The sequence below is a fragment of the Tamandua tetradactyla genome, chromosome 2, assembly GCF_023851605.1.
Source record: "Tamandua tetradactyla isolate mTamTet1 chromosome 2, mTamTet1.pri, whole genome shotgun sequence".
Classification (NCBI taxonomy): domain Eukaryota; kingdom Metazoa; phylum Chordata; class Mammalia; order Pilosa; family Myrmecophagidae; genus Tamandua; species Tamandua tetradactyla.
Window position 1 is genome coordinate 129,459,709 of NC_135328.1, and position 23,673 is coordinate 129,483,381.

The following is a 23,673-nucleotide window of genomic DNA, read 5'->3' on the forward strand; positions in this document are numbered from 1 at the left end:
TAATATAGTAAGACAGTCCTTTGATAATTGGTTATGTAGTCCAAAAATTGGTACATTATTTCCTCTGAAGGGTTAGGTAGAAAGTATTTTCAGCTGTGAGAGTCATAAGATCTCTGACTGTTCAGCTCCACAGTCAATATGTAAATGTGAAGCTCACAGATGACTCCGTGCTCACCATGTGCCCTTCCAGATGAGAATGGCACCCTGACCATGTTCACCATGTGCCTTTGCAGAAGACAGAGAAAGTCTGACTGTGTTCACCATGTCCACTGTCACTTGAGAGAGAAATCTTGAACTTCATCGGCCTTCGTGAACCAAGGTATTTTTCCCAGGATGCCATAGATTGAACATTTCTAAAGACTTATTTTAATTGGGACATTTTCTCGTCCTTAGAACTGTACACTAGCAACATATTAAATTCCCCTTTTTAAAAGCCATTCCATTTCAGGTATATATTGCATTCCTGCAGCTAGCAAACAAGAACAGATTTTGGTATGGGGTAGTGGGATGCTGCTGCTGCAGTTTGCTAATACCAAAGATGTTGGAATGGCTACTGAAATGGATAAGGGGAAGAGTCTGGGAGAATTGCAAGAACCCTGGCACCAGTCAGCCTTTTCAGAGAATGCCAGGATCAGACATGGAGTTATCCAGGAAGGATACTCCTTATGTCTGATGGGCATGGTCCAAGGCTACTGCATAGAAAGCCAGCGAGAGTGCTGTGGCACCTGTATCAAGAGAGCCACTGCCAGCCTGGACTTGGGGTTCAGACAAGAGACCTACTGGATGAAAAACAACTTCAGAGGCAAAACCTTAGGGGCTGAGGTCCGAAGTGAAGCAGTCTCTGGCCAGGAGAGCGGACCCACCCGAGCCTGTGGAGAGGGTGAGTCTGCCCCAAAGGCCGAGGATGGGCCTTCCACCTCATTGCAGTGGAAGAGTCATTCGGCCTCAGCCCTTGCAGAGAGTAACGCACATTCCCTGGGATTTGGGGAGAGCCTGGCTGCCACCACATGGTGGGGTTGAGTGTATGCCATGGAGATGTCAGGGAGCCCAGGTACAGCCACCATGGGTGGTCCCAAGGAAAACTTGTTCTCCCCAGTGTCCCCCACGGTTGCATTTGGGGAGAGGCAGAGCTCTGCGTAGGCCTTTGGAACAGGTGGGCCTGCTGCTTTCAGAAGCCTCCAGGAGGAGTGACTCTCAGAATGTGAAGTCTAGTGGACTTTGCCCTGCAGGTTTTTGAAACCGCTTGTGTCCTGTGTCCCCTGTGTTCCCTCCACCGTATGGGATGCATAGGTGTATACCATGACTCTTCCTCCCTTGTATGTTGGCAGCAAGTGACGTATCTTGGGTTTTTAAAGGTCCGAAGCCACAGGGTAATTTTGCCTTTCAGAGACCGTGCTGTAACTCACTTTGATAGGAGTTTGTTCATTTCTAACTTTGTATTTCATGTCTGTTGCTATCGAAATGTTTTAAGGTTCCCTGTTATTATTATGAAATGAATGTATTTTGTATATGAGGAAAACATGTCCTTTTTAGGGTCCACACGGTGGAATGTGCTGATTTGAAACAATGTATGTCCCCTAGAAATGCTGTGTTCTTATTTTAAATCCCATTTCATACAGGCAGAATAATCCCTATCCAATGATGTAAATTTGAAACGGTAATCAGGTCCTCTGCCTGGAGATGTGATTCAATGAACCGTGGTTGTTATGCCGGATTAGGTGACGACATGTCTCCAGGCATTTTAGTGGCTCTTGGTAAGTTTCTGGAGTCCTGTAAGAGAGGAAACATTTTGGAGAATGAAAGACGCACGGAGAGCAGAGCAGAACGACATGGCCACGAAAAGCAGTGTCCACCAGCCAGCGAACTTTGGAGATGAAGAAGGAACATGCCTCCCAGGGAGCCTCCTGAAACAGGAAGGCAGGAGAAGAAAGTAGTAGATGACGCCGTGCTCACCATGTGCCCTTCCAGATGAGAGAGGCGCACTGACTGTGTTCACCATGTGCCTTTGCAGGCAAGAGTGAAACTCTGTGTTCACCATGTGCCTTCTCACTTGAGCAGGTTGAGAAACCCTGAACTTCATCACCTTGTTGACCTGAGGTATCTTTCCTTGAATGCCTTTGATTGGACATTTCTGTAGACTTTTTTTAATTGGGCCATTTTCTCGGCCTTAGATCTGTAACCTCACAAATTATTAAATTCACCTTTTGAAAAACCATTCTGTCTCTGGTATATTGCATTCCTGCAGGTAGCAAACTAGAAGAGGATTTGGTACTGGGGAGTTGGGTGCTGCTGCTGCAGTTTACAAATACCAAAGATGTTGGAACAGCTTTTTAAATATATATGGGGAAGAATCTGGGAGAATTGTACGAACCTTGAAAGAGAAGGCCTAGAATGCTGTGAAGAGGCTGTTGTTAGAAATGTGGGCTCTAAAGATACCTCTGACAAGGCCGTCGACCAAAATGATGCATGTGTGATTGCAAACTGGAAGGAAGGCGATCCTTGTTTTCAAATAGCAGATAATTGGGCAGAATGGACTAGTGGCTTTGTCTGGCAGGGAGATTTTAAATGCCATTGAACTTGGATATTTAGCAGAAGATGTCTCCAAATTCAAGGTCGAATGTGCAGCATGGTTTTTCCTCACAGTTTATCGTGAAATGCGACTGGAGAGAGAGAGTGAGCCCTGTTCTCTTGGGTAGAAAGAAAGCAGAAGTTGATGTTGTGGCAAATTGTGGGCTTCCTGGAAGGGAGACCCCAGAGAATAGTGCTCCATGTGAGGATTTAACCAAATGTGGAACCAGCCAGCCATTTCAGAGAAAGTGAGGATCGGACATGGAGTTATCCAGGAAGGATTTGTGGAAACTCCTTATGTGTGATGGGCATGATCCAAGGCTGCTGCCTAGAAAGCCAACGAGAGTGCTGTGGGACCTGTAGAAAGACAGCCAGTGCCAGTTTGTACTATGAGGTTCAGAGAAGGGCCACAGTGAAGGGAAAGTAACTTCAGAGGAGAACCATGGAGGCTGAGGTCTGAAGTCCAGGACCTCAGGCCAGGTGTGGGATCCCACCCACGTTATGTGTTTTAAGGACTTCCCTTTTCTATATTAAGTGATTTGTTCTATCCTTGATGTAAGCAATTGGTCTGAAGGGATTTAGACAGGGATTAGTCTTTCTCTACCCTAGGCGGTACTTCAGGGCAGGGGGCATTCTTCTGGATTCTCTCTCGTCTCGTCTGTGACTGTCAGCTTGGGCTCTAGGGCCAATCCCATAGGACAGTGGAAATCCTGCCATGTCTGTAGCCCCCAGGGCTTTCACACAGTCATCAGAGCCCACAGTTGGCTACATTTTATAAATGTTGAAATGTGTCTCCTTTTTTCTTCTTACTGGTTTATAGGGATTCTGGTGGCATCTCCTCCAAATCACCAACTGAGCAGGCCCTTTTGCACTCTTCAGTGACCTGCCTCTCCTTATCCAGGTTGGTATTTGCTCTGCAATTTCAGTTCCCTGGTGGGTTCAAGAAAACTGATTTTTAGGTTTCCCAGCAATTTTTTTCTCATTGTGAAGATGTTTTGCTTTTTTCAGGTCTCTGTATTTGAGCTAAAGCACAAATGCACAATGTATGATTTTAATTTTTTGTAATTTGTTGAGGCTAATGTTCTGTTTGTAAAATAAGAAAAATGCACCAGAAAATAACATATTATGTAGTGGCTAGTCCATTTAGTTTCAGTCAGCGTGGTTTATTATGTAATTTAAATCTTTTACCATGGTGGTGAGCAGATTTTTTCTGTGAATCTACGCTGGTTGGCTTTGTAAGCTGTACTCTGTGTTGCAGCTACTGAACTCTGCAGTTATAGCACTATAGCAGCTAAGGTGATACCTAAAGGCGTGAATGTGGCTGTGTTCCAATAGAATTTTAACTACTGAAACAGATGGTGGGCCAGATTTGGCCTTTAGGCTGTAGTATCGCATTCCTGTCAATTTCTCTTTGCATATTTGGAGGAGGTACATGCAAAACAGGTGTCTGTCTTCTGGTTCATAAGACTATTTCATCATTTTAAACTGTTCTTTTTATCTTTCGTAATTCTTTCTTATCTTAAAATCTACTTTTCTTGGTATTAATATAACCACATCAACTTTCGTTTGGTCAGTGTTTACAGGATGTGTATTATTTTATCCTTTTTGCTTTGTCTTCATATCTCTCTCGATAAAATGTACTTTCTTTATTATTTTCATATAGTCAGACAGTCCTTCTTTTAATTGGCTATATAGTCCAGGAATTGGGACTTTTTTTGCTATGAAGGGTCAGTTAGAAATTATTTGCAGCTGTGAGAGTCATAAGATCTCTGAGTGTTCAGCTCCACAGTCAGTTTGTAAATATGATATGGCAGTAAGTAATAGGTCCGAGTGGATTTAGGCAGTGACTGTTCTTCCCCTAACCTACCCAGAAGCAACCAGAGTCAATATGTAAATGATTGTGCATTGCAACATTCCAATAAAACTTTATTTGTAAAAACTCAATCCAACTGGAATTGGTGCATAGTTTGCTGACTGCTGTCCTAGAGTATGCTGAGGGTAGTCTATTTGGATGTGTAATGAAAGTTGAAGAAAGTGTATTTATGTTTTTTACATGCTATAAAAAATAGTTTTTAAAAGCAACAGCCTTTCTAATATATTTATTGACAGTACATTTTTATAACTCGTAAATATATACACATTAATTATGTTATAAACGTTTTTATGAGTTGAATACCATCAAAGCATAGGATAAAGTCCAGGGTAAGCATTCTTTATAATCATTTTCTTTAAGATTTTTAGGATAAACACCCTAAGAATAGATTTCTTATGTATTTTCTGTGAAATAACCTACTTGTGAATCCTTCAACATGAACAGAAATGTCTTGTTCCAGGCCTCAGTGTCACTCAGGGACGTGGCTGTGGAGCTCACCCAGGAGGAGTGGCAGCACCTGGGCCCTGCTCAGTAGAACCTGTAAAGAGATGTGAAGCTGGAGAAATGCATCCGCCTCGTCTCCGTGGGTGAGCATGTTTATATGACTTACTTGTGTACGTCTCTATAGAAGGCATTTCCTTTTTAATGTTGCCATTACACATGAACACTTTATTTATACTTTAATGATACTCATCTTTTTTCATTTTGAATTCCAAAGTAACTGAATCTTTATGAGGTCTAGAAAGAGTGAATATTCTGTGCAACACAGCACCTTCAAGATGCCTCTGAAACATTGTCTTCTTCCTCTTTTGGAAAAAGGTGCCAGACACAAAAAGCTCATGTGTGCGCCTAAGCATTCAATTTTTCCAATTTAAAGGGCATTGCATTTTCAGACCAGAGGTGTTCTTCAAGTTGGACAAGGAAAAAAGCCTTGCTTCCTAAGGAGCGGTTCTCAAACCATAGCTACCCAGGAGAGTTTCTGAGTTTTGGCAGGCAGAATCCTGCAGAGGTCATTAGATTCTGGAAGGTCAGCTGAGAGGTAAGCACCTTTGTTTTCCAAGATTAATTTTAGAATGCCCACAAAAGGAAAAGATTGATAAACTGGGGCCCAGCTTTTCCTGAGATTTCTGCCCCACATTGCCAGGGAGACTTACACCACTGGGAGTCATGTCCCATGAGGTGGGGAGGGCAGTGAGTTCACCTGCTGCGTTGGCTTAGAGAGGCCACATCTGAGCAATAATAGAGGTCCTTGGGGTGTGATGTTTAGGCTTAGTTTTAAGTAGGCTTAGCCTAACCTTTGCATAAATTAGTTTCATAGGGGCAGACCCCAAGATGGAGGGCTTGGCCTATTGATCTGGTTGTCCCCTTTGCTTGAAAGAATAAATAGTGCAGTTGTTATCTTAATGGTGAAAAACTGCAAACTTTCTTACTATCAGGAAGATGGCAGAATGAGATAGGTTGAGTTCAACTCTGCCCCAAGGAACAGCTAGAGAAGTGAAAGAAAAATGACTAGGACAGCGATTCCAGAGTGTAAGTGACCTGGAAGGGTATTCTACACCACTTAGGATGGCCCTGTTTGTAATAACTGAATAATTTAGTCACAGAGACCCAGAGACCAACCAGCTAGTGCAGAGTCTAATGTGTCCCTTTCCAAATGGAGACCCTGATCCCTTAGGAGTGCAGAGCAGGGAGACAGGAACTAGGAAGTAAGCCAAGCCACGTTTCTTGAAACTGCTACACCCACACATGCTACCCCTGCCCTGTGCCTCCTCTCATACCCAGGCACCCGAACCCCATCACCCACCCCCTCACCACCTTCCCACACCCCTGCCTCAATGCCCCCAGGCATCCCTGCCCCACACAGACATGCTCGCCTGCCACAGGCTGATGCAGCTCTCTCACACAAGTGCACAGTCTTGCCCCACCACTCCCAGGAACTGTGAACCTGTTCCCAGCCCCTACCCCTCTCCTTTCCCTCACTGGCCCCTGTAAGCAGTCACCTGCATACCAAGACGGCAGGTGCTCACTTTCATAGCTGGGACACATCTGCCTCCAGAGCATAGAGTCATACAACCCCACCCCATCCTCCTGAACCCTATGCACACATGTCAGACCCTGGTCTCCAGATCCACGCACGTACATGTGTGCTTTCCCACCATGCCTTCTCAATTCTCAGCAAGTGCTGTCCTGTGCATCCAGGCCACACATGTACACCCTCACCATGCTGGCCGTGACTTCTGCACATGTGCACACAAGGACTCCATCCCCAGATGCACACACATTAGGACCATGTCCCCGGAAACACGTGTGCATAGCCACATCCCCCTGGGCACCCCCACATCTGTGCACAAACCTCTTGACACCTGGACCCCACAGGCACTGCCCTGCAGAAGTGCAGACATTTGCCGCACCCCCAGCACAAGCACCCTGCTCCCACAACTGGCATGTGCATGCATGTGCCTTTGTATCACATAGCTCCTGCCCTGCACGTGCATGATCCTCTGCCCCACGCTCCTGCACACCCTTGTCAGGGCCCCACCCACCTGATATCACCAACCCCTGTCCCACATCCTGCACACCCCACACCCTGTGCCCCAAACCTGCACACTTGTGCATCTGTATCCCAACCCCTCATGGACCCCTACCCCGTACAAGGATGCACCTGTATCATCCCCTACCTGGGCCCCATACCAAGCACTGTGTTACCCACAACCCCCACACTTCATGTACCCACCCACATGCTGCCCATGTACCAAACCCCGTGTGTCCACAAAGCCCCCCATCTGCCACACTCCACACCCCACCTCTGTGTCACACCCTGCTGGTGTGTGCCAAGGCCTGCCTGAGCTGCACTCCACCCCCACGGCCCCCACACTCACCTCCACAGCCCAGTGCCCTGCACTCCAGGCTCACAGGCACCAGCATAGCATCCCCAACCCGTTACCCATGCATGTGGCGCAGCCCGTGACCACACAGATTTGCCCCCACATCCTGCTCCACATCCATCTCGCACATACAAAGCTTTAGACTACTGAATGAAATCAACTTCCAAAGAAACCCTATCAAGATACTTACATGTCTCAAAGGCCACAGAAGATCACTAACCATATGAAGAAGCAGAAAAATGGAGCCCAGCCTAATGACCAAATTAAGACAGCAGAGGAGACACAGTCTTTGGAACAACTAATCAAAGTTGTTCATATAAATCTACTATATAAAGTAAATGGGATTCCTAATGACACAAAGGAGATCAAGAAGACACTGAAAGAGCATAAAGAGGAATTTGAAAGAATATATAGAAAAATAGCAGATATCATAGAGATTAAAGATGCTGTAGACCAAATCAAAAATATTCTAGAGATACAAAACAGCAGATTTCAAGAGGCAGAGGAAAGAATAAGCAAACTAGAGGACAGGACAACTGAATTTGTACATACAAATGAGCAAATGGGGGGAAAAAAAGGAAAGATATGAATTGGAATTCAGGGAAATGATGGACAAAACAAAGTGCACAGATATAAGAATTATCGGTGTCCCAGAAGGAAAAGAGAAGAGTAAACAACTGGAAATATTAGTTGAGTATATAATGAGGGAAAACTTCTTAACCCTTATAAAAGACATAAATATGCAAATCAAAGAAGCCTAATGAACTCCAACTAGAATAAATCCAGATAGGCCTACTCCAAGACACGTACTAACCAGTCTGTCAAATGAAGAGAAGCAGGAAATCCTGAAAGCAGCAAGAGTAAAGCAGTGTACTACGTACAATGGAAACCGCATAAGATCAAGTTGGGACTACTCAACTGGCGCTGATGGTGCCAAGATGGTAGTGTGTGATGTGTTTAAGATCCTGAGAGAGAGACTTTCAGTCAATAATTCTGTACCCAGTCAAATTGTCCTTCCAAAGTGAAAAACTTAGAATGGTCATAGCTCTAATGCCCCTAATGAGTGGGAGAAAGATCAAAGGTGATGGAGTTATACAGAGAAGTTAGGGTTTAACAAATGAGTATGATGGCTGAATCAATTTAATATTTCTTTCAGTCTCCAGTGTCTTAGAGCACTTAGAAGTAAAAACCTAAAATTGTGGAATTGTAACTCATACCAAACTGTGAAACCTGTTCTACAACTGTACAATTGTTGCAATGTGCTTTGAAATTTATTGCTTTTTTTGTGTATAGGTTATTTTTCACAAAAAAAAAAGAGTCAATTGTGATAATAAATACACAGCTATATGATGATATTGTGGACCACTGACTGCACACTTTGGGTGAGTACATTGCATGTGAATATATAATATATGTCAGTAAAAAATAGAATAGAAAATTCTGACAATGGAAAAAAACTTTTTTACTAAAATATAGAATAGACATGGATGCCTGCTCCTGCCAGTTCTATTGAACATTGTATTAGAAGTTCTGGACTGAGGAATTAGGCTAGTAAAGGAAATATATACACCCATATTGGAAAGGAGGAATTAAAAGTATATTCCCCAATGACATGTTCCTACTAATAGAAAATCCCAAAGACTCCACAAGAAAACTAATAGTTAAAAAATGGAGTCAGCAATGTTGGATATGAAAAAATCAGTTGCGGTTCTATACACCAACAAAGAAAAAACTAAATGGAAAAAAAAATTCCCTTCAGTCTAGTAACTAAGTACATGCAACCGTGAAAGACTATCCTAAATAGATAAAATGAAAATGTAACCTGTTTAAGGGAAATTAAGATTATTTTTTTCTTCTCCAAGGAAGCGCACATGATACTGAGTAGGGTCCAATTTGGCAAAGACTGAAATTCCCATCTATAAAGAGGACAAATCCACAGGACCTTCAGAAATCCAACAACTTAGAAGACTCTGTTTCTGCCTTTGGCTTCCCCAGCCCTGCCTGTGATCCCAGTACAACCCTGGTCAGCTGAGCCATGGGGAGAGCTGGTTGTGCCCCTGGCCCTTCCTTTCCCCACCCTCTGACCCCACCTTCTCCCCTCCTTTCTCCCTCCTTTCTTCTCCCTTTTCTGATGCCCCTTCTTCATGACTTCCCAGCTTCTCCTGCATGGCCTGCTGTGCCTATAGGAGCAGCACCACACTTCGAAATGGAAAAACCTGGGACAGGCTCCTGGAGCACAGAGCAGGACTCAGGGACCAATTTCAGGCTTACAGTAGGATGAAGAAGGGTGAGTATTTCCTAAGAAAATAGCCAAGGAATTTTATTTTTTATATTTTTACAAAAACCTTTGTTTTCTTCAAGAATTTAGGAATTCCTTTATTGCAGCTTGAATCTCTCTGAGAGTTTCTTATTGCAGTCCCAGGGAATTCACCATCACAAGCTCAGCAGCCTTCTCCCAGCCCTCACCAGTACCCCACCTTCTCTTCTACTGGGCCACTATGTTTCAGTCTGTTTCCATTCCACAGGTGGCCCCAGACACTAATCAAGGCAGGAACTCTCAGTGGCAGCCCCCTCCACTCAGGATGGATCAATACCATCTCAAACAGCACAGTTCTGTGTGTCTTGGCCAATGTACAGTGGGGCACATGGAACTGCATCTACTGACCCAGGCCTAAGCAGTTTTGGCCACTCTGGGAAGACCAGCCACAATGTAATTTTCTCCCATGCTCCTTTAGATCCTTTGTGCTGAGTAATTCATAAAACGGTCATTTGCCAAAAGTTTCTGTTGTGCCCTGAGTCTTCATTCCCATGACATATGCTTTAGTAGCTCTCTACACAGCATAGACAGGCCCGTGCTTTGTTCCTGTAATCACTGCATGCCCTTTTCCCCACTGATTTAAGCCTCGCCTATGACATCTATTGCCTTGTCACTTTTTCTGTTTCGTGGACTTGAATTTCTGTTGTATCAGTACCAATTTAAAAACCTATTTTGGTGAAGCACTTATGTTAATGCAGAGAAATTGCTATGTATTTTCAGCTTATCATCATTGAAAGTTTTTATTTGAATGAAATTTGTAATAGTTTCTTTAAGTTGGTAAATAACATCTATAAATGTCAGAGGAAAAACACATGGAAAACATTTTGACAATTCTGATTTTATTAAAGAAATTTCAGTCTTTTCCTAGAGAAACCTAGTATTTATTAATGTTTTTTCAGTATCAACAGGGTAGTTTTATTCCTTTATTTGCATAAGTTGTAATAACTAAGTGGGAAAATTGATATGTTTTCTTACTAATAGAAACATATTTTCCATGTATAAAAGTAATAATGACCAAGAAAATATGTGTGAGTGGGTGTATGTAGTTTAGTAACAAAAGGTCATAAAATATTCTGCTAAGGACTTGGAATTTGGTAGAGTCAGAAGTGGGCATATGAATTTCCAAAAAGTTCTTCTCTTCAAGAAACATGAGGTACATAACAATCTTTTTCTTATTTACTTTCAAGCATGGCTTATGTACATTTGAACAGCTTACTTGCTTTTCCTTTGTTTCTAGAGAAAACTCAGAGAATCACTTTTGTAACACTTTTCTCTTAATTCTGGACTTCATTTTCTAGTATCAGGTATCAGTTATATTTCGTAGCTTTGTTAACTAGAGCCATTTACATGTATCTTTATCTTTGGTACCTCTGAGTTTTAAAAAGTGTATACTCTAGTGGTAGCACATATTTTCTCTTTATACACTTTATAAAAATTTCATATGCAGAAAAGTAGAAAATAGTTAAGATAAGCATACTCATCTGAATATAGGAATTCTTAAGGTTTTTCCATATAGTTCTCCTCTAATTGTTTTTTGGTGAAATATTTCAAAGGAAATTACACATACATAACACCAGCTTAAACACTTTCAAATGCGTCCCTTTAAAAAAAACCTCCCTTCATGATCACAATTAACAAGAGCAACATTTATTTTCCTTTTTATTTCTGATATCAGTCCATCAGTAAGTTTCCCCAATTGTTTCCAAATGTCTTCCATAGCTTGTGTTTTCTCCACCCAGAATCCTACAAGGGTCACACTATCATTTGCTGTTATGTCATAAATTTTAACCCATAAACCCTGGGGTTTTAGGATCACCTGGGCTCTAGGTATCAGACGTTTAATGACACTTTGTAATTCCTGAAGGCTTCGAAAAGAAAATCAAAGACAAAAGTTAGTGGCTTCGTGAGCGATGCGTTTCCGGACTTGCAGTCACGGGTGGTCTGCGGTTTCCTTGCTGTTCCTGGTGGAGGGCTGGGCGCCCTGTGCACGCGCAGTCCACACCTTCCTGCCCCCGCCTCCTGCAGATCCCGAGGGACCAGGTCCCGGTCTCGGGACGGGGCGCCGGGGACGTGTCCCCGCGACCGCAGGACTAGTGTGGAGGAGAGGGCTCGCCACCCGGGCGGAGAGGGAAGTCCTGGACCTCGTGGACAATAGAAACTGTAGTGGGACTCAGAGCTCCCAGGAGCTGCGTCCTGGTCCAGAGCCGGTGCTCGGGGCGGGCCCGGGGGTGGAGACCCTGGGCCCAGCGCAGCCTGCAGTCTGGACCGGGAAGGGCCCCTGCAGCGCCGCCGGGAAGACATGCGGGTTTGTAAATGGACCGCGAGCAGGGGAGGGAGCTCCACAGCCAGAGAGACCCCGGTAGATCCCAGCGCTGTCACAGGAGGGGCAGGCGGGTTCCCCATCTGCAAAGGAGGGTGCCAGTAAACTGCCTCGTGTTGTCATCTCAGAGCAGAGGCGGCGCCTGTGCATCTTCCAGGCAAAGGCCACTGAATCACATGTAAATGTTGGCTTCTGTCATATTCGGAAGACACTTTGTTCTTTTCATGTAGTATTGCATTTAAAAAGGAAAACAGTTTTAAAGGTTATGTAATCAAGGTTACAAGGGGCTGGGGAACTAGGCTGCAAATTCAGATATGCTTCCCTAATTCAGGCTATTCCTAATAGCCTCCGTGCCTAAAACCCAGCGTTGCAGTATTAATGGCACTTAGCAGAGTGGCTTGTCCCCACATCTCCAAGACTATGTGGTGAAGTGAATGTGGGCACTGTCCCTCTGCCACATGGATTTATGCTGTGAATTCTGGCTTCTCCCCAAAGACTTTGGCCCAGACTGAGGCTCTTGGCCCTTCCTGCTCTGTCAAGTCTGTGTCTGTTTTCAGTAGGCACAGCCTGATGTTCTAGTGAAGTGCTTGTCTGATTGATAGGTGAGGGGGCCACGTGTGTAATTGCAGATTTTCTCTTAGTGACGTTGAAAAGGTAAAAAGAAATGGGTGTAATTAATTTTAAGAATCCCATTGTGTCTAACCCAAAACATGCAAAATATAATTTCAACTCATTAAAGCCTAGTTGCATTTTGAGAGCTTTGGTCACATGTGACTAGTAGCCCCAGACATGGAAAGGGCAGTTATTCTGTACCTACATCAGGAGTTTTCTACTGGAGAGGGAAATGATTTTGCTGTCCAGTGTCCCTTTTGGAATGTCTGGAGAGATTTTGGAATATCTGAGAAATTTAGGAATGTCTGAGAAATTCCAGAAAACTGGGAAGGGAAGTGTTTTGGGCATCTGTTGGGAAGAGACCAGTAGTAGTACATGTGGGTGATATTCCACAATGCACAAGTGAGCCCCCACACCACTGAATTATTCAGTACGAATCGTCAGGACTCCTGATTATGAGAAGCCCTGCTCTAGATGAAGGTTTTACTAACATGAATTTTCCCCCGGGTCTAGGTCCCAGCCCCCCTGGAGCAAAGCCGCACTTGTAAAGGAGCCTGTGTGGAAGAACAGCCTCTCTGGGCAGAGACTATTCCTCAGAGCTGCAGAGCAGGGGCAGAAGAGTCCGGAAAGGAGCAGGTCCTGAGTGGCACCACCAGAGGCAGTTTTTGGCTCCCCCTGTCCTGAGTGGGTCAGATGGGGATGTTGCCACATCCAGAAGCCACCACAGTCTATGTGACAGTGGACATCGTGGAGCAGATGCAGAAGGTGGTGACCTACGTTGAAAGGGTGAGTGACTACACAGGAGCCGTCACATGGCTGGAGGGCTTGTGAGAGCAGGATCTGAAGGGAGGACAGACCCAGCCAGAGCTGAGGAAATCCTGCCTCCACCCCTCCTTCAAGGGCCTCCCATTTTCTTCATCCTTCCCTCACTCTTTCTGGACTCTCAGGTGTTCTGACACCGTGTCAATCCCATGTTGCATTTGGATTTGTCTGAGGTACCCTCTATCCTGAATATACAGAATTTTAAAATGGTACTACAGGTAGGGGGTTTTATTTCTGACTCTTGAAAGCTTAGTTAATTATTGGGTCTCAAATAAGTGGTTTTTCCAGGATCACCTAGGGCAGTGCTAGAAGTAGAGCACAGTGGTGTTCAGTGTGTCTCAATAACTCATCAGAAGAGTCTTATCAAAAGGCCTCTTGAGAAACAGCAACCAGTTAGAACAACAGGATGAAGACATTTTCTGTTATTAAACATCCCTTTTTTTGGAATTTTCTGCCAATTTTATAACTTGAGATATAAATAATATTAATGAAACATTCATCCTCTTTTACGATTTTGTGAATTGATTAGAGGAGACAAATTGTTCATAAATCAGTAGGAGAAAAGTTGAATTCAGCCAGTAAAAATCTGGGGTTAAGCCTAGATGATGTCTAAGAGATGCCCAAATTCAGGTGGTGAAAGCTGTTGTGGTCAGGTTTTTAGGCAGGCAGATGAGGAGCTCCCCAGATGTCTCATGACTCCATTCCTATTTTTGTACCTCAGCTTATCCATTGCAGTTCTCTACTTTCTTCCAAGGAAGCAGAAAACAGACATATCTCTGGTGAGTTATTTCTTATCACATTGTTGATGGTGAATTTTATAGATATTTAGGGATCCACACATTAAAATGGAAAAGTGGAATTCAAAACAGATAAGGATCATTTAGGGAGGATATAGAAAAGCAGAACAGCAGGGGAAAATCAGCATGTAGGAAAATTCAGGTCCTCTGGTGTTACAGATTTCTGAAGTGGAGGTGGGAGTTTATTTCTGACCTTTTCTGAAAGCCACAGAAGAAAGTCAGGGAGATAATATTTATTTAAAGACTTGAAATGATAGGGAAAATAAATCAAACCTCGTAGAAACAAAACACACTGAAATCTGGGAAAACTTCCTGATGTTTTTCATGCAGTTGACAAGGCAAATGTTTTCAGTAAGCATCCTCAGGTTGAAAAAACCATCCTCGGACAACTGAATTGCATTGGAGCCTCTGTTGTCAATTGACTGGATGGGTCTAATCTAAATTTTACTTGTATCAAGTCCCAGTTAGCAGTGTCTTGGCTGGTCCTTACTGTCATAATTACTGTTGCATTATAGTAAGACTTGAAGTATGGTAGTGTAAGGCCCCCAAGTTCTACTTTTTCAGGAATCTAGTGACTCTTTTGGGTCTGTTGCATTTTCCTAGAAATTTCATCATTTACTGCAGGAAACATTGCTTAGGAGTTTTTACTGTAGAGGTGAATGGAATGTTGGATATCTTTCATTAATTTTATTCCTGGATATTTAATCTATTTTGACACTATTTTAAAGGATATTTCTTCGATTTCATTTTCCAGTTTGTTTTTAGTTCGTTCAAATACAGCGAATTTTCAAATATTGATCTTATATCTAGCCATTTTAATATCTTCACCTATTAGTTTTAGTAGTTGATTTGTAGTTTTTTTATGTTTTAAATGTGCACAATCATGTCTTTTCACATAAAGACAATTTTCCATCTCCCTTTCTTATCTATTTTATCTTTAATTTGTTTTTTAGCTTATTGCTAAGACTTCCAATACAATGTTGACAGGAAGTAGTGATAACAGACATCCCTGTCTTATACCTCACTTGAAGGGGAAAGTGCTCAATATTTCACCATTAAATCTTATTTTCCTTCTCAGTATTTCTTTTGTACATACTCTTTATTTGAATAAAGAGGTTTCCTTTCTGTTTTAAGTTTCCCAAGTATTTTTTATCACGTATGGGTATTAAATTTTGTCAACTGCTTTTTCTATTCCTAGTGAGACCATCATATAATTTTATTCCTTCATTCTCTTAGGGATAAATTATATTGAATGTTTTTTTAAAATGTTTAATGCAGGCTTGCATTCTTGAGATAAATCCCATGTGATTATGATGCAGTATTCTTTACCTTTATCTCTGGATCTCTGGATTCAGTTTGTTAATATGTGAATTAGTACTTTGAGTCTAAATTAATAGAGAGATATTGCTGTGTCAGATTTTGACATCAGTGTACTTCTCTTATAAAATGAGCTGGGAAATAGTTCATTCTTTCCGTTCTGTGGAAGAATTTGTGTTAGATTGCAGTTATGTACTTCTTAAATGTTCATATGTTATGGAAACATATACCACTGAAGCCTGATTTTCTTTTTGATTACTTCTAATTATGTATTCAGTTTCTCTAATATATATATTTTTTTGAATGGGCAGGCACTCGGAATCGAGTCCAATGCTCCTTTTATCCAGAGTGTGGACACATGAGTAAAATAATATGTTTAAAGAAAAGAATAATAGGGCGGGAAGAGGTAAAATAAATTGTGTAGATGAAAATCTAGTGGTCAGTGAGAGGGAAGGGTTAGAGTATGGGATGTACAAGTTTTTCTTTTTTTTTTTATCTTTTTCTGGAGTGATGCAAATGTTTTAAAAACTGTTCATGGTGTTGAATACACACTATGTGATACTATTATGAGCCATTGATTGTACACCATGTATGGAATATATGTGCATGAAGATTCGTCAATAAAAATATTTAAATAAAAACAAACCACAGTGTGATATCATCTGACACCCACCAGAATGGCCATTATTAAAAAAAAACAGAAAATGACCACTGTGACCAGCATGGCTCAGTGTGGGGACTGAAGGGAGATGATAGGGAATAAAGAAAGATGAGAGACAAAGATACAGTTAAAGCTGGGAACAGGTGGAACTCTGAGCTCTGATGGAGACTGAAAGACCCCAAGAGGTTCATCATTGTAATTTTATAGGGCTGTGAGGTAAAGAAAGTAACAAAAGTGTAACTAAGGAATGGAGACCCCAAGAAGCTCATCTCTTATTTTATAGGGCTGTGAGGTAAAGAAAGTAACAAAAGTGTAACTAAAAATGGGGAACGAGGAAGCAGGGGCTGAACCATCTGCTTCCCTGTGCTGGGAAGAGTCAAAAGTTACACATGTTTCTCAAGGCCTCCTTCAGCCCCACACTCAAGCTCCTTTGCAACGCTTTAGTCTTTTCAGGACATCAGGGGCCTATTCCCACAGAGACAGCATTGCCATATCTCAGTGGTGAGCATGTGACCTCTGCCTCATCCATGCCCAACAGTTTACAGCCATTTTCAATGCCTTCAAATACTCTTCCCCTTTCTCTCTACTACTTCTGCAATTCCCATTATGTGTATGTTGGTGTCCAAGAGATCTTTAAGGCTCTGTTCATAGCTCCTCACATTGATTATTCTCAGTTTGCCTTTATACAAGTCTCCTGATTTTTCTTGATTCCTACTCATATTTGCTATTATGTCCCTTTAGGGAGTATTTCATTCCAGTTATTAAATTTTTCCTTTCTATAGTTTCAGGTTTCTTTCTTTTCCTTTCTTTTTACTTTTTCTTTTCAAATAATCTCAAAATTAAAGGACAGCTGCAGAAACAATACAAACACCATACAGAGAAGTCCAGCAAACCCCCCCCACCCCAGACACCCAGGCAGATCCACAAACATTCGCATTTTATCACCTGTGCCACATCAGTCTCTCTGTCACCTGTCTGTCTTTCTGTCCTGTCTGTGTATCTATCTATCTGTCTGTCTGTCTGTCTGTGTTTCTGAACATTAAGTGCAGGTTACAAATATACTACACTTAGACACATAAGACCTCCATGTACATTTATTTCCTTTGAACAAGGATATTCACTTATGTAATCACTTTAAGCTCAGTTGTGAAGTTCAAGAAATTCAAATTGATATAGTTTACAGTATACATTTAAATTTTCTCTTATGTCCCATTAGTGTCCTTTTGAGCCTTTTCTCCTCCATGCTTAGATCCCATCCAGTATCCTCTATTACATTTGTCATTATCTCTTTAATTTCTCCTTTCTCTTTCTTTGTTTAAATTGTGAAACATATGTACAACATGAATCTCCCCTTCCTTCCCAAACATACCAGTCAGTGGGAGTATCACATTCACAGTGTTGCAGGGCCCTCATCACCATCCGGTTATAAAACTGCCCTTTACCCCAAGCAGACACCCTGCACTCATTCTGCATTCACTCCTCAACCTTGGTAATGTGCACTCTGTTTCTAGTCTCTGCATTTTGCATATTCTCCAATATTTTCTTTGTGGCTACCTAGTGACTTAAATTTAACATCCTAAATCTGTAAAAGTCTTGTATTTGTATTTACTCTACCATTTTCTTTACCAGAAATCTTTATTTCATCATGTGTGGCTTCACTCAATTTTCTAGTGTCCTTTTCTTTCAATGTACAGACCTTCCTTTAGTACTTCTTGTAGAGTTGGTCTAGTAGTGATAAAATCTTCACCTTTTGCTTATCTAGTGATGTCTTAATCCCTCATTTGTTTGTGTGTGTGTGCTCTATGGTGGGGATCCCATTTCATTCTTTTTCCATGTGAGTATCCCACTGTTGCAGCACCATTTGTTTACATTTTTCTTGGTTGCTTTTGCTTGTTTGTTTGTTTTGGGAAGCGCATGGTCCAGAAATCAAACCCGGGTCTCCCGCATGGTAAGTGAGAATTCTACCACTGAACTACCCTCACATATCCATTAATTCCTCATGTTTGAAAGATAATTTTGTCAGTTATAGATTTCTTTGTTGGAAATTTTTTTGCTTATGAGTTTTGAAATATGTCATCCCATTGCCCTCTTGCATCCGTGGCTTCTGATAAGATCTCAGCTCGTAATCTTCTTGAGGCTCCCCTGCATGTGGCATGTTGCTTCTGTCTTTTGGCTTTCAGAATTCTCTCTTTATATTTGTAAGTCAACATTTTGATTGTAATGTTGTGCAGTTTCAGTTTATTTAGGTTTATCCTGGTTGAAGTTCATTGAGCATCTTGGATGTATATGTTCATTAAATCTCAGAAGCTTTCAATCATTACGTCTGTTTAAAGTCTTCACCTGGAATACCCAGGTCTGATCTCCTCATTGATGGTTTCCAATCTTCTCCTTTGACTTGACCATAACTTCTTGTTTCTTTGTATTTTAAAAAATCTTTTGCTGTAACTTGGGCATTTTGGTTTATTTTAAGCTGCTATTGCTAGGATTTAGACCCTGAACATCTATTCCTTATGTTTGTATAGCTAGTTTTATATCAGAAGTTTCATTGAATGCCAGGAGCTAAAAAGGAAAAATGAAAATCCCCCTCCTAATCTTTGCAGGTTGATCTGTTTGGGTGCTCTCCATTAGAGTTTATCCATACAGAGTGTTTAGAGAATAACGCCAAGCCAAAGCATAGGGGCCTCCTAGGTCCTTTCTGCATGTGTGTCTGGTCTGGGGCATGCATATTTGTCCCTAGGAATCCTCCTTTTACAGGATAGCAGTGTCCTCTGTTCTATAGGAAACAGATTCTTCACAGTCCCAGACACTGCACTGTATGTCCAAGCCAGCGATATCTTTCCCTAAGAGGCAACATTTGACTGCCTCCCATAATGTTCTGTGGGAACTTTCTGTACATAGGATAGGTTCTGTGACAGAAATCCCTCAGGCCACCAGCAGACAGATTAGGCCAGACACACATGCTGCCTGCGTGAGCACAAGGGTAACTCTGTTCCTTCTGAAATGAGGGTCAGGGATCCACCCTGGGAGTGCAGGTCTCTTCCATTGCAGGCCAGTAAGGGAGGGAAAGGGACCAGCCAGGGCACCACAAGTAGTCTTTCTTGATTTGGCAGAAACCCTATTACTGCAGTCATTTAACTTTGTTTTTGGAGCTTTGAGAACCACATTTCTGCAAGTTCTTACTAGTTGTTCAAAGCTTCTTTGGGCAGTCAGAGCCCTGAAACCTTTTCACTCTGCCATTTGGATCAGGTGAGAGCCCAGTGGGCTGGTTCTTTTTCAGAATCTCCTTATTGAGTGACACATTGTCTTCATACTTTCCTTTACTTCTCATTTTTGTTTACTAGATTTTAAAACAAATAGCATACAATTAACTGGCTCAACAATAATAAAATATTGACTTATGATTTCATAATTTAGAATGCTTGCTTCTTCCAGGGATTGGTCTCAGTTGGAGCTAATGAACTCTGCAATTGAAGCACTATAGCAGCCATAGATAATACATAAAGGAGTGAACATGTCTGTGTTCCAGTACAATTTTACTTACAAAACAGGTGGCGGGCCAGATTTTTCCTTTATATTGTAGTTTGCTAACCCCTGTTCTCTATCCTTATTAATTATTTAATTAAATGTCTATGTTTTACATGAATTAGAGAGTTGTGTTAAAATTGCAAATAACTGTAGATTTGTCTACTTTATTTATGTCAACTTCTGTTTATATATTTGGGAAAGTTACATGCAAATTTAACTTTGCTTTATCTTGTTGAAGGGAACATTTTATCATTGTAAACTGTTCCTCTTTATTTTTCATAATTCTTTCTTACTTCAACACCTACTGTTTTGATAATGATGTAACCCCCATCAACTTCTTTTCATTAGTGCTCACGTTCACATGGTATATCATTTTACATCCTTTTCATTTTCAGTCTACAAATAACTTTCTATAGGAAATATTTTATTTGTTGTGGTTTTAATGTAGCCAGACAGCCCTTCTTTGAATTGGATTGTATGGTCCAAGGATTGGCAATTTTTTTCTGTAAAGAGTTAGATAGTAAGTATTTTCAGCTTAAAGAGTCATGCAGTCTCTGATGGGACAGTTCAGCTCTGCTCTTTTTAAATGATTGGGCATCACCCTGTTCCAATAAAACTTTATTTATATTAAAATAGTGGCAAGCTGGAATTGGCCCATGAGCCATACATAGGTTCCTGACCCCTGACCTAGAGTATGCCAAAGGAAATCTGTTAGGGTGTGGAATGAAAATTGTAGGAAGTTTGTTTATATTTTATATGAGCTACAAAAATAAGAATTAAAAAACAATAGCTTTTCTAATATATTTATTGATAATACATGTATATAACTCATAAATATATCCAAGAGAATTATATGCTATAAGCTGTTTTTGTAATTGAGTACCTACAGAGTATGAGCTAAAATTAAGTCCAAATAGGCATCCCTTATGCTGTTTAGAGTAAACAGCATAAGAATAGATTTCTTGTGTATTTTCTATAAAACCTAAGTATGACCCTTCAGACTGAACAGAGATCTCTTGTTACAGACAGTGTCATTCTAGAATATCAGTGTGGCGCTCACCCAGGAATGGCAGCTCCTGGGAACTGCCCAGAGGACCCTGTACAGAGATGTGACACTGCAGAAATACAGCCACCGTGTCTTAGTGGGTGAGCATGTTTGCATGACTTTCCTATGTACCTCTCTACAGAAGATATTTCCTTTACATTTTGCCTGTGCACATGGACACTTTATTCAGAGTTATGGTAAATATTTAATTAAATATTTAGTCTTTTCTTTCAGGAGTCTAAAGTAACTGAACACTCTTAGGACTAGAGCATTTGAAAGCAATGGGGAGTTTAGATGAGTCCTTCAGGATGCTGCCTTGGAAGCTTTGTCTTCTTCCACTTTTGGAAACCAAAAGGCTCATTTATCTGACCTAAGTTCTCAGTTGTTCCTGTTTCAAACCAGAGGTGGTTTTGAAGTTGAAACAAGGAAAAGGGCCCTGGTTGTTAGAGGAGCAGTTCTCAAACTAGAGGTACCAAGGTAGGTTCCTGAGCAGTGCCAGACAGAGATTGTACAAATTCAAAAAATATTTTTGCATGAGGAAGAACAAGGGAATGTCAGTATTGAGGGTGTTGAAAATAGTCATTCACAATTTAAAACTTCAACTTCTGTGTAAGACTAAAGGAAGAAATGTTTATTTGGTGCAAAGTTTGTAGTTTGACGAGTATATCTCCTAATTTAACTTGTATGGTCAGTTTAATTGAACAATGTAAGTACATGGAACCTTGAATTGGGGATGAGATTTTGTTGGTTTCTCCAGGTTGGTGTGATAGCCCGATAAATCCCAGAGTGATTTGAACAGTGAATAAAGAAGTATTTGCAAAGGCTCCTTGGGGAAATGGGGAGAAAGGGGGAAAACTCAACTTCCCCATTTGAAAAATTCCTGATATTCTCACAAGCAATGAGAACAACTGTTTCAATAGGCCAAGCCCTTGATCTTGGGGTTTGCCCCAAAGAACCTTATCCCTGAAAGGATAGGCTAAGCCTACTTAAAATAGATCTAATAGTCACCCCCAGAGAAATTCTTTTGTTGCTCAGATGTGGCCTCTCTCCCCCTAAGTCAATATGGAAAGAGGACTCACTGCCCTCCCCCCAGTACTTGGTACATGAGTCCCAGGGATATAAACCTCCCTGGCAATGTGGGACAGAAATCCTGGGATGGGATGGGACTTGGCATCAAGGGATTGAGAAAACCTTTATGACCAAAAGCAGTGAGAGAGAAATGAGAGAAAATGAAGTGTCAGTGGCTGAGAGATTTCAAACAGAGTCAAGAGGTTATCCTGGAGGTTATTCTTAAACATGGTATAGATATCCCCTTTTTATTTATGATGATTAGAGCAGCTAGAGGAAAGTTCCTTAAACTGTAGAGCAGTATTCCAGTAGCCTTGTTTCTTGAAGATGATTGTATAATGATATAGCTTTTGCAGTGTGACTGTGTGATTGTGAAAACCTTGTGTCTGATGCTACTTTTATGTAGGTTTGGACAGATGAGTAAAAAATATGCATAAAAATGAACAAATAATAGGGGGACAAAGGTTAAAGTAAATTCAGTAGATTGAAATAATAGTAGTCAAAGAGAGAGAAGTAAGGGGTGTGGCATTTGTGAGTTTTTTCTTTTTACCTCTTTCTTTCTTTTGCTGGAGTGATACAAATTTTCCAAAAAATAATGATGGTAATGAATACACAACCATATGATATTATGAGCCTTTGATTATGAACCATGTATGGGATGTTTGTGTGTCAAGATTGTATGTTTTTTGTGTACAAGTAAAAATAGTAAAATAAAAACAAAAAAGCTCTTTCCAAAATTGATACAGAAGAATTAAAATATCTGAATGCCCTAAAAAATCATTTTTTAAAGTCCTCATGCCATATATTAAATCAATGTTTTTCCTAACTGTATACCCTGGGAAAAGGCATTATTATACCCTATAGGATGCATAAAATAATATTTATGGCATTGTTTTTTATACTTGCCAAATATAGACATATTAACAGTAGATGGAAGAAACAGTTATATTCTTTATGGAATATTAGGCATCTGCAGAAAAACTTGTTAAATGTTTAGAAGCATATTAAGCAAAAGAAACCAAAAGAATATGCCTATATGGTTACATTTCTGTAAAGTTCAGAAACAAGCAAAATTCAACTGCATTTTTAGGAATTCGTATGTTGGTGGTGAAACAATAAAGAAAAGCAAAGATCAAGTTACATGAATATTAAAGAATATTAAAGAGTGGTGAAATTTCAGCATAAAGAAGTTGTGATCAGGCAAAAATAGGAAATACAGGTTTGTGTAGAGCCAATCATGTTCTATTTCTTGACTTAGTTTCTAATTCTATATTAAAAATTATTTAGTACTTTGGAATGTCACATTTCATATGAGTTTTATGCAGATGTATATTGTGTTTCACACCTAATAAAGACATAAGAGATGGACCAAAAGTGACAGATGATATTTGTAACAGATATAACCCAAACAGGTGTGCATTTAAAATGCATAAATAATTCAAACTTTTCTTAGTTTTCCTGTGATAAGGACTTCCTTATACCCCATATAAACTTATACCCCTCATGTCCAGTACTGCATGTCTTCCCTTCCTTCACTTTATTTTTATCCAAACCCATTCTCACCATCTAATGCAACATGAATTGCTTTTATATACATACATATATATGTATGTATATATATGTGTATATATGTATGTATATATACGTGTGTATATATATGTGTATATATATACATATATATATATATATTTTTTTTTTTTTTTGCATGGGTAGGCACCAGAAATCAAACCTGGGTCTCTGTCATGGCAGGCGAGAACCCTGCCACTGAGCCACCATTGCTCACCCATTTATATTTTCTTTTATTGTCTATTTCTTCTGACATAAGGCCTATGAGGATAAGTATTTTTCTCTATTTTCCTTGTT

At 40.8% G+C, this 23,673-nt stretch overlaps 2 long non-coding RNA genes across 21 annotated transcripts in view; one reads left to right on the forward strand and one right to left on the reverse strand.

Moving 5' to 3' along the window:
* The window catches only part of LOC143673850 (uncharacterized), an 84,770-nt gene that overhangs the window by 26,979 nt on the left and 34,118 nt on the right, over nt 1–23,673 (forward strand). For 11 of the 20 annotated variants that reach the window (XR_013170722.1, XR_013170720.1, XR_013170721.1 and 8 more), the window contains 8 exons: nt 234–319; nt 3,389–3,469; nt 4,902–5,480; nt 8,620–8,708; nt 9,189–9,613; nt 13,089–13,615; nt 14,119–14,176; nt 20,723–20,843. This is a non-coding gene — a long non-coding RNA (uncharacterized LOC143673850). Of the gene's footprint in view, nt 1–233; nt 320–1,619; nt 3,324–3,388; nt 3,470–4,901; nt 5,481–8,619; nt 8,709–9,188; nt 9,614–13,088; nt 13,616–14,118; nt 14,177–20,722; nt 20,844–23,673 lie in introns of those variants that run through there. The other 9 variants (XR_013170712.1, XR_013170713.1, XR_013170710.1 and 6 more) reach the window with 8 other exon arrangements.
* LOC143673853 (uncharacterized) overlaps nt 4,731–23,673 on the reverse strand; it is a 53,625-nt gene continuing 34,682 nt past the window's right edge. Inside the window, exon 4 of the long non-coding RNA XR_013170740.1 lies at nt 4,731–4,979. This is a non-coding gene — a long non-coding RNA (uncharacterized LOC143673853). The remainder of the gene's footprint in view (nt 4,980–23,673) is intronic.